Consider the following 10,000-nt stretch of genomic DNA (forward strand, 5'->3'; position numbering starts at 1 on the left):
ATATACTCAGATGAAAATGCTGGTCATGTTATCCAGGCTACTTGTCAAGGTCAGTACTACTTATTAGTACTTTTTGTGTAAACTTAATACAAATCTTTGAAGATCTCCTACTCGGGTTTAAGGCCATTCACTAATTAACTCAACAAATGAAATGAGCCACGAATGTGAAAACCTAGCATGGAGCTTTTCAGGATTCTATGATCCTTCCTTAGAGCTATGACCATTCTCATATAGAAAATAATTTGAATACAGCAAGTTGTTGACTCCTTCAAGGGACCCTTATGTTAACAATAAAGTCCTTTGTGCAAACATGTCTTCCATACACCCTTCTTTTAAATGAGGACCTAGCTCTTTTATATGACATGTACAGTGTACAGGTTGAGATTAACCAAAGATTTAAGTAAGTAAGATTTAGGTTACAGTACGAACGTCTTTAAAGACTTTACTCATTTGTTTTTGTCCTTGTTTTTATGAGAAGTATAAATAACGGTAAAAGAAATGAAAAATGTAGTCTCACAGGACAATTATTAAACTAAGATGCTTAGGGACGCTTTTTTACTGCATAATACACTGAGGAACAACTCAATTTGCATTCGAACTTAGTATACCACATAACTTTAAGAACATTTTAAGAACCTTTTCGGGCTCAAATCGCCAAAACATAAGGCTGTTCGACATCAGCTCCGAAATTAGACGTTATTATAAAAATAGTGAATACCAGCATGACTGGCAAAAGCGTACTTTTCTCCCGGTGAAAATAGCCTGATGTCAAAACAATAACAGAATAAAATAACGATATGATAATAGTAGACTAAACTTACAAGGGAGAGCACCTGGTAGCCAAATAAGACAAGCTTTCGAGTTGGCAACTACCACAATGTAGGTACAAAACATAACAAGTAGAGCAGGACAATGAACAAGAAAAAGGACAGATTTTAAATCGAATTGTTAAGCTTGCAATGGCCATTTCACACATCTATTCAAGATAGTTGTTTGTTCAAGCTATTGTTTTGTTCATTTGATTGTTTCTATGACAATATTTACTGTCGATGATTTTGCCCTGGTGTAAAAAAGGGTTTACGACAAAACGAAACATATCTTATTCTGGTAACAAAATAATTTTTATTTTCAGGGGTGTGGCAAAAAATCAACGAAGATCCAGTTTGCTTTGGATCTCGGGATGATCAATACGGTGTCTTGGTGATGACTAAAACTGGGAATGTAAAGGGTATGAAGCTCGTGCACAGAAACGGATCCATCAAATGTAACGGCAATGACGATGCTTCCTACTGGAGCTGCACCTACTTAGACGCGTATGCAAACAACACGTTTATGACGATCATCACAACTGCCGACAAAAAAGCCCTTCTGCCAAAAGAGGATGATTTAAAATTGATAAAAGATAAAAATAGAGCATGCAGTAACAAAAAGCTATTCTACGTTCTTGAAGGAATAAAGCAAGGATCAACAGAGCTTGTTCTAAGCAGCAATTCCACTCCATTACGTTTGTTGAAGAACCAGGAATTGCAGATATGGTATGGACAGGACTGGGTAGACTGTTCAGAGGACAACAACAGTGGTACCACTTGCGTCGATATATTTGCCTGGTACCTGTGAAAAAAGAAGCGCCGTTTTTGTTTGCAATCTACATTCTGATGTTCTCCATGCTTACAGATTAATTTTGTTTTCAGCTTCTCTTTTCTCGCCAGTTTTTTCCATGCTGTGCACTCACAAACAGAACCGATAGATCGATCGTCAAGTCCATGGAAGTGGCGAGGAGAAACGCTCAAGAGTTTCATCCAATGAGCAGTGACAGTAATCAAGCGCGCAATGTGCTCTAAGTGTCAAGTGAAGGGCGTAATCACAACGGTCAATCGTCTAAATTTAAGTCAGTGGAATGTTAAACTGGGCCATTTCCGAGTATTTGTTTGTCTCGGTTTCGAAGTGAGTCGTGGTGCTCAACTATTGTAATGGAATTGAATTTGATTTGCATAAGAATACGCAAGTCATTTCCATTTGAATGGTTGTTCACCAAGACTCGCTTTGAAACTGAGGCATGCAGCATCTCGGAAAAGGGCTATTCTTAAAAGGTCGGTCACATTGCTTCTGTTCGTCTTAAAAAGATGCCAAAAGAAAATGTGTAGTCTTTTGTTTCATATAATCTTCCCTTGACACAAGTTTTCAATTTTTATTTATTTACAGCAATTAAACAGTTTAAGTTATTACTTGGCTAGCTTGCAAATAGCGAAAAGCTTGTCGCGGCAAGCCAGATTGTAATAATAATAATAATAATAATAATAATAATAATAATAATAATAATATTTCTTATATAGCGCCTATCCAGACGTGATCTAAGCGCTTTACAAGTCATGAAAAATTAAAAATAAATTCATAAACGAAAAAGTTTTAAGTCGTGTTTTGAAAGTCTGGAGATTATCAGTGTTTTTTATGTGTTCTGGTAGATCGTTCCAAAGTTGTGGCGAGGCGACCGCGAAAGCTCTAGATCCATAAAGACTTCAAATTATAGCTGGTAGGGTTAAGACGGAGCGATGTAGATGAGCGGAGGGTTCTTGAAGGACGGTAGAGACTTATCAGTTCTTGTATGTACGAGGGAGACAAATCATGCAAAGCCTTGAAAGTGAGAATTAGAATCTTAAACTTTATGCGTTCATTAATTGGTAACCAGTGTAGATCTTTCAAGATGGGAGTAATATGGTTGAATTTCGAGGTAAATGTTATTAAGCGCGCGGCGGCGTTTTGTACATACTGTAGTTTTTTAACAGCATATTTTGGAAGATTGTACAGAAGGGAGTTGCAGTGGTCAAGTTTGGATGAGATAAAGGCATGCACAAGTGTTTTGGCAGTTTCCGTTGATATATATTTCCTGATACGTGATAGATTACGAAGGTGATAGAATGCAGATTTACATAAAGTATTAATATGAGGCAGCATTGACATGGTACTGTCAAAAGTGACACCAATATTCCTGGCAGTTTGAGAAGGCTGGACGGTGTCTTGACCAAAGCAGATTGACGGCAAGCAGTGCTGTAGTCTAAATTTTGAGTGACTAAAGAGGAACTCAGTTTTTTCTTTATTCAATTTTAGTTTGTTGATACTCATCCATTTGTCAAAATCAGTCAGGCATAACTCGATACGTTCAACACCTTCAGTCAGTTCCAGGTCATTATTTGTTGAAAAGGAAACGTTAAGTTGCGTATCGTCAGCATAGAGGTGAAATTGCAAGTTATGGTGTCGAAATAAGTCAGCTAATGGTGCAGTATACAATAAATAGAGGATAGGTCCAAGCACAGAGCCTTGGGGTACTCTACAACTGAGGTTACGAGGTTGTGATTTATTCCCATTAATCAGAACAGATTGAGTGCGACCAGTAAGGTAAGATTGAAACCAGTTGAGAGCAGTTCCGCTGATTCCAAATTTAGAGTTTAATCTATTAAGCAGGATTTCATGGGCGACGGTGTCGAAGGCAGCAGACAGATCAAGAAGAAGAAGTATAACGCACTGACGATTATCAATAGCACGCATGACATCATTATGGACACGTACAAGAGCAGTTTCACAGCTATGAAAAGGCTTGTAGGCCGACTGTAGTGGCTCGTGAAGGTGGTTACTTAGCAAGTACTCATGTAAGCGCACAGCCACGACTTTTTCAATGATTTTTGAGACTACTGTAAGGTTTGAGATCGGTCTGTAATTTTTAAAGATTTCGCGATCTAAAGAAGGTTTCTTGAGTAGAGGTGTAAGGACAGCAGTTTTAAGAGAAGGAGGCAGATAACCAGATTCCAGAGATAAGTTAACGATCTTACAAAGTGTCAGTAGAAACATTTCAAAGTATTCTTTCATCAGTGCGGAAGGAAATGGGTCTAAGATGCATGATTTTAAGACGATCTTATGAGCAATCTTAGACACAGAATAATTTTGACAAATTTTCTAAAACAATAAATGATCATTACATACAACTACAACATGTAAACATTACTCTTTGTGCTTTCAAATATTTAGAAGGTAGAACGATTTATATGCCTCAGCAAAGGAATGCTCCCCCCAACCCTACCTCTCTACAAGGTCCGAAGGAAAGACACTGGGGAGAGGGTTGATTCAAGAACTCCTTTTATGGGATATACAAAACAGCGGGAAAATGTACCTTCCGAAAAGTTCGTCGGTAGCTTGTTCTACTTGTCGTTGTTTATTCTTTCGATATACTTGGAGCATCTTACTTTTGTGAAAACGTACAGCCGGCTAAAAATTATGTTTTGTGAAAGATAAAGCTCTCAGCCAAGGGATAATGAAGGTATGCAAGACCGGACACTGAACATACAACTCAAAATGGTATCAAAAATTTACTAGAGACAATACAAGCAAGGTCAAAGATAGCGATGGGAACGGGAGAAGCCAGTGGAAAAAAGAAAGAAGTTGGGTACGTATACGTTATGACATTTAGTAGTATTCTATTTGGTTCACCTAACTCAAAAGCCAATCTAAAAATTATTAGTCTTTTTCATTCACTTTTCATCTCACAGTTCACAACAAAGCCGCTGTGCTTCATACACGTAAGTCATCCTTTTTGCCGAGTGTAGGTTTATAGCGATTGAAGGATTATCACTTCGTGATTAGTTTCTACTTTTAAATAATGGCAGTAAAAGTGACAGATGATTTCCCTGTACGTTACACTGGATTTCAAAAACAAAGGTAGGGAAACTGCAAAAGAAAAAAAAAAGTCACTATTTTTTTAATGAAACGGTGCACGAATTTCCCGCCACTCTGGCTGTATAGCACAATACAGAGGACTTGCATTGGTGTTCAGAATAACATAACATCCCACAACATGTCTAACACCATCTTACATCTTTCTGTAATAGATCTCTGAAAGCTCTCTGTGCCAGATGCCTATTGCAGATCATTTGACTGAAAGTCTCAGAGTATCTGTTTCATTATTGGTTTTATTCCAGCCAATCTTCGAAAGAAATGATTCCCAAGTGCATGGTGAGTCTGCAATGGGTAAAAAAATAATAAACCACAAGAGCTTTGTTATAATAAAATGGATCTAGTTGCAAATAATCCTTTACCAAGCTTGCTGATCCAAGAAGGAATCAGGAAGATCATAAATTTTCACAATGAAATTTAAGACCATTTCGAATTTATACATCTTATACCTCTTTACCTCTATATATTATTATTTTCTTATGACTTAACTTTCAGGTAAAACCATCATGAATCTTAATATGAAGAAGTTAAATCAAAATGTTTGAGGGAACTCACTTTATCATCTGTACTAGAATGTTGTTCACCAAGTGGTGGTGAAGATAAATCTAGGAATCTTGGGTATTTCAGTATCAAAAAACGTTCTGTTTGATTATTTAGCTCAAAAATCAAAGTAGCTCAGATTAATCCATTGACTCCCGGGGGTTCCCCATTGACAAGGAAAATCGTGTGGCATTAGACAGAGTAAAATACTAAGTCTGACCGGTTTGGGTGTCAAAAGGTTAATTAAATTAATTAATGGGGACATAAGTTTTCAGTGTTTGATTAAGGAAAAATAAGTGTGACCCTATCAATGTCTAATCTAATCCCCATGAAAACATACTGATTTGGACATTTCAAGTGAATGTACATGCGGAATGTATGTCTGATATATAACAATGAATTAAATTATGACAGACATTTTACCTTTAACTTTAATTTGCAATTCATAAAGCCAATAACCCCTCAATAGTACAAATTAGGTAGTAAATACAGAAATATTGGAAATATTCAGTACCATGGACAAAGGCAAACAAGGATACATCATAAGAAGTAAGATAAAAAATAATTTTACTATTTTTTTAAAACATGGTTGAAAATAATTGTGTTTTTAGGTTAGCCAATTATGTTTCAGGCAGGGGTACATTGAAACTTTGAAGAACAAAACAGCAGAGATTCACTCACAACACTACTGCCATTGCTTGAGGAGCATCTGCATCTAAGAATGCAAGGCTATTTCTTAATTAAAACACCCACATTTTTTGCAAACAATAGAGTACATGTCTGCAGTCATCAGTTATTGGCAGCAGTGTGCACCCTAATTAGATTAGTGCATTTGTCTTTTCACGAAGTACAGATGTGCACATGTCATATCACTATGCATTAATAAAGCACTACTTAATATGTGCATGGTATCAACTCTCTGTAGGAGAAATTAAGACCTCTTTTTATTCCCAAAGATGCAACGACAAAAACAGATCTGAGCAGGAATGCAGAACATTATTTTACACATGCCAAGAAAACTACAAAGATGTCATGAGGTAATAGCCATTCTTACAGTACCGGCCCATTCGTTACTTACACATGCATGTGTTATATTAACTAAAGAACTAATTACACCTAGCATAAGAAATGAGATACACAATTTGCTTTCCCCATTAAATCCTCTCCCTCCATCTACTAGCAATAAGATAATCATAGGTTGTGCAATTGAATTAAATACTGCACTTCAAGAAAACACCTAGCAGCCTTTACTAAAATTAGAGTCCTAGTTAGAAGGCATATACTATTGTGATTAGCACACTCATCTTCCCCCTGGGCAATTTGGATTAAAAGGGTTAATTTTGTATAGGTTTTATCTTCAGGGCCTGTTGGTAGAACGAAAAGTTGAAGAGGGGAGATTGTCAGCTAGTAGTGTAAAATGAATGCAAACATGTGTAATGTTATATGGGTTTTAGGTGATCTAAATACTCATTTTCTCAAAACTCCACTTGCGATAGGGTCTGTAAGAAGAAAATCGTTACTAATTCTCTCATGCCTGTAAGGCTGCAGTATTTGCTCTCAAATATTAGAATACATTTTATTTGGTTCCTGCTTTGCCGGGTTCCCTTTGGTGAAGACTTTGAAAACTAAGGAAATTAATACACTGAATTTGTAAAATCAATTTAACTACCCGACATGACAACTGTTAGGTAGAAAACCCCACCCTTTACCCTTGGAAAAGGTTTGCGGTTTACTGATTAAGAATGACATCATATTGTCCTCGATCCAGCGCTCTAGGGCTTTTTTTATGCTAACCATCATCAGTATAAATCCACTTACAATGAGAATTGAATTTCTGATAGTAGCAGCATTAGTTTTAAATGAAATCTTCACAGCTGAGCCGCTAAACGAAAATGATAGATTTGTACTAGCAAAATATTCTGCACTTTTGCGTACAGTATAAAATACCCTTGTTGAAGCGGGGCATCTTGGGTTATTTGCAGCGCAGATTCCTTCCCCAATATTTTCGCAACGAGTGTCACCAGATGCAACGTTCACTGCGCATAACAAATTTTTCGTTCCACCACAGGTAGCCCAAGCTTGATAAATGTGTATCTGTACTGTACTTTTTTATGCAAGAGCAGAAATATAGGGGTTTGTACAGGGAAAACGGCTTTTCTCAAAATTTAAAAAGTATTTACGATTTAAAATAAAAAAAACAGCTCACCTCGCTTCAGTCTTCTGTTTCTTTGTCTTTGGTACGGTTTCTGGGTCCATTAAGATCGATTTAGGTGGTTTTTAGTTCCTCCTTTTTTCCCTCTCTATAGAAGAGGGACCGAAAACCACCTAAACCGCTCTTAATCGACCCAGAAACTGAAGCAAAGACAAAGAAACACAAGACTGAAGCGAGGAAAACTATTTCTTATTTTAAAACGTAAATTTATACATATATATTTTTTACTTTTGCCAAAAACCATTGTCCCATACAAATCTTAAAATTCCTACTCGTACATAATATAGTACAGATACACATATATCCTGCTTGCGCTACCTATATGATAGGACACAGAACCTTATGGTTTACTGATACTCTCGATTTGTTTGTGTCTTTTCCATTGTGTGGTTAAGGAAGGGATTTGCATCATGGAAAATTAGCTCGATTAGTCCGTTCGATTCCGAAATAGAATCCTTTTAGATCAACAGAAAGACACTAGCATAAGTTACCGTTCCTTTCTTTGCTGTAATAGGGCATCAACAGCCCATAAAGATCATACGTAATAGCTCAGAAAGCGCTGGAACCCGTTCCCTGAAAAAAAAAATGCTGATAAATATCGAACATACAACCCGCAGTACTTGCCTGGGAAGGGCCGTTCAGGATTTAGTGGATCGGGGAAAGGTTTATTAGGTTTATTTTGGGTACCCTGCGGGCTAGTCTTGACCAAAAGGTCGAGGGCTCACAGGCCGGGTTAGTTTTGGTTGACTGTAAACCAATGAATTCTCGACGACCACAGCATCTTCTCTGTTGTGGTTGCTCTGATTAAACAGCAACCAATGATCTTTACTATTCACATAAACGGAGAAAACACTGATTGAGAATGTCCTGAACTTCCTTCTTGGCCCTAATCTGCCACTCTTTTTTTCGCCGTCGTCGTCTGTTTTTTATATATCTGAAATGCATACAGAGACACTACAAATGCTGGGAAATGTGAGTAAAGTGCAGAAAGGTGGAAATTCAGCATGGTGAAGTTATTTTGCCTTTTCCTTTAATTTCACAGAAAGTGTCTCGATAAAAGAGGCCATTAAAATCAAGCAAGAAATTGTGCTGAAGTCTTAATTCGTAAATGTCATCAGACAACTCCGCGACTGGTGATAGTGGTGATAGCGAAGAGCTTGAAAACGAAGAAGAAAGGAAGAGGAAAAGGAAGTTCATGACAAAGGCTGCCTTGGTGGTCAACCCAGCTCGACATGCTGATGAGATCTTTGGACAGAAAATCGTTGCGTAGAAGATCCGCCTAGGTGGCCTCATAGGACAAGATAACAACAACCAGAAAACTTGTCAGAGCGGCGTATTGCCCAGGAAGACGCCCCGCAGTGGGCAATCCGCGTTGTTCCGCAGTGCTTAAAACTTGGTAACATTAGCGTTAAACCAGTATTAGAGATTAAGAGAGTTTGACCAAGGAAACTTGACCGTCATACCGCCCAAAATACTGTTGATAATGTATTGGAAATCTTTAGTTGACGCACTTGCTGACTATCAACTATTATACTTCATCAACTAATAGCCATGCTAATGCATATATAGAGAATGTCTGGTTGTCTTCTATGCACAAATAACCATTCTTTGGAAAAAAATGTGTTCTGTGCAAAAAATGCAGTAGAATAGCAGCAGAATTTCACTGTTTTTTTAAAGAGGACTTTCTCGGCTTTTGAAGTGGATTTAGGTGACTTCAAAAGTTCACCTAAGAAGCCCATCAGCATACTACCAGGAATCCTGCCTGATACCTGATACCTGATTGACGTGCTGCTAAACCATTTATTGGGTGACCGATTGTGTGAGTTGGAGAGTTGCATTTTATATTACTCATAAAACAATGGCCGTCTCATTTGAAGAATACCAATTTTTTTGCACCAAGAATATCTATAGTTCGTTGTTGAAGAAGTCTTAACTTCTATCGAGGAAATAGAACAATTGGAACTTACATTTATTTCCCGGCACGTAATAAAAATGGGAAAGCCAAAGTCTCTTCACTTCACACTGTCACCGCAAGACTTTAATCATGCAGAAAAAAAATGAAATCAATGATTACAATTGGTACAAAATCTAGTTAGTATGCTGGTGGCCGTCGATGGAGTGCCTTTTCGGCACAAAGAGTTAAAAATAATTTTGGCGGATTTTCGCATGAAATAGCGTTTACTCGAAGTTTATTTTGTTAATTTCAAGTCGGTGTGGCTAAAGCTGTTTTCCACAATGAACTACAACATAAATGTAACTTATTAGCTTGCCTCAATGTTAAAACGCTGTTTCATGGGAAGTTCCTATCGAACTTATTGTTTCGGTTTTGACTTGTCGGTGAGTTAGAAAAAAATCAAGATTATATCACTTTTTTTTTCAAAGTTTTCAGTGGTTCCATTTACCCTGTCACTTATGTCCACTACTCTTGATATTGTCAGCTACATGATACTTCCAAGAGAGGTGTCATGATTGTTTGTCATAAATTAAGTTAACTATTTCTACGTGACAGTGATTGTACTTGTTATG

The 10,000-nt window shown here is 37.3% G+C and overlaps 1 long non-coding RNA gene and 1 pseudogene across 1 annotated transcript; both read left to right on the top strand.

Moving 5' to 3' along the window:
- LOC138029991 (uncharacterized) overlaps nucleotides 1-10,000 on the top strand; it is a 38,802-nt pseudogene that overhangs the window by 7,485 nt on the left and 21,317 nt on the right.
- LOC138030191 (uncharacterized) lies at nucleotides 4,899-8,782 on the top strand. The gene is made up of 3 exons (XR_011128045.1): nucleotides 4,899-5,001; nucleotides 6,219-6,299; nucleotides 8,517-8,782. It is a non-coding gene; the product is annotated as an uncharacterized lncRNA (long non-coding RNA).

The sequence above is a fragment of the Montipora capricornis genome, chromosome 13 (genome assembly GCF_036669925.1).
Source record: "Montipora capricornis isolate CH-2021 chromosome 13, ASM3666992v2, whole genome shotgun sequence".
Lineage (NCBI taxonomy): Eukaryota > Metazoa > Cnidaria > Anthozoa > Scleractinia > Acroporidae > Montipora > Montipora capricornis.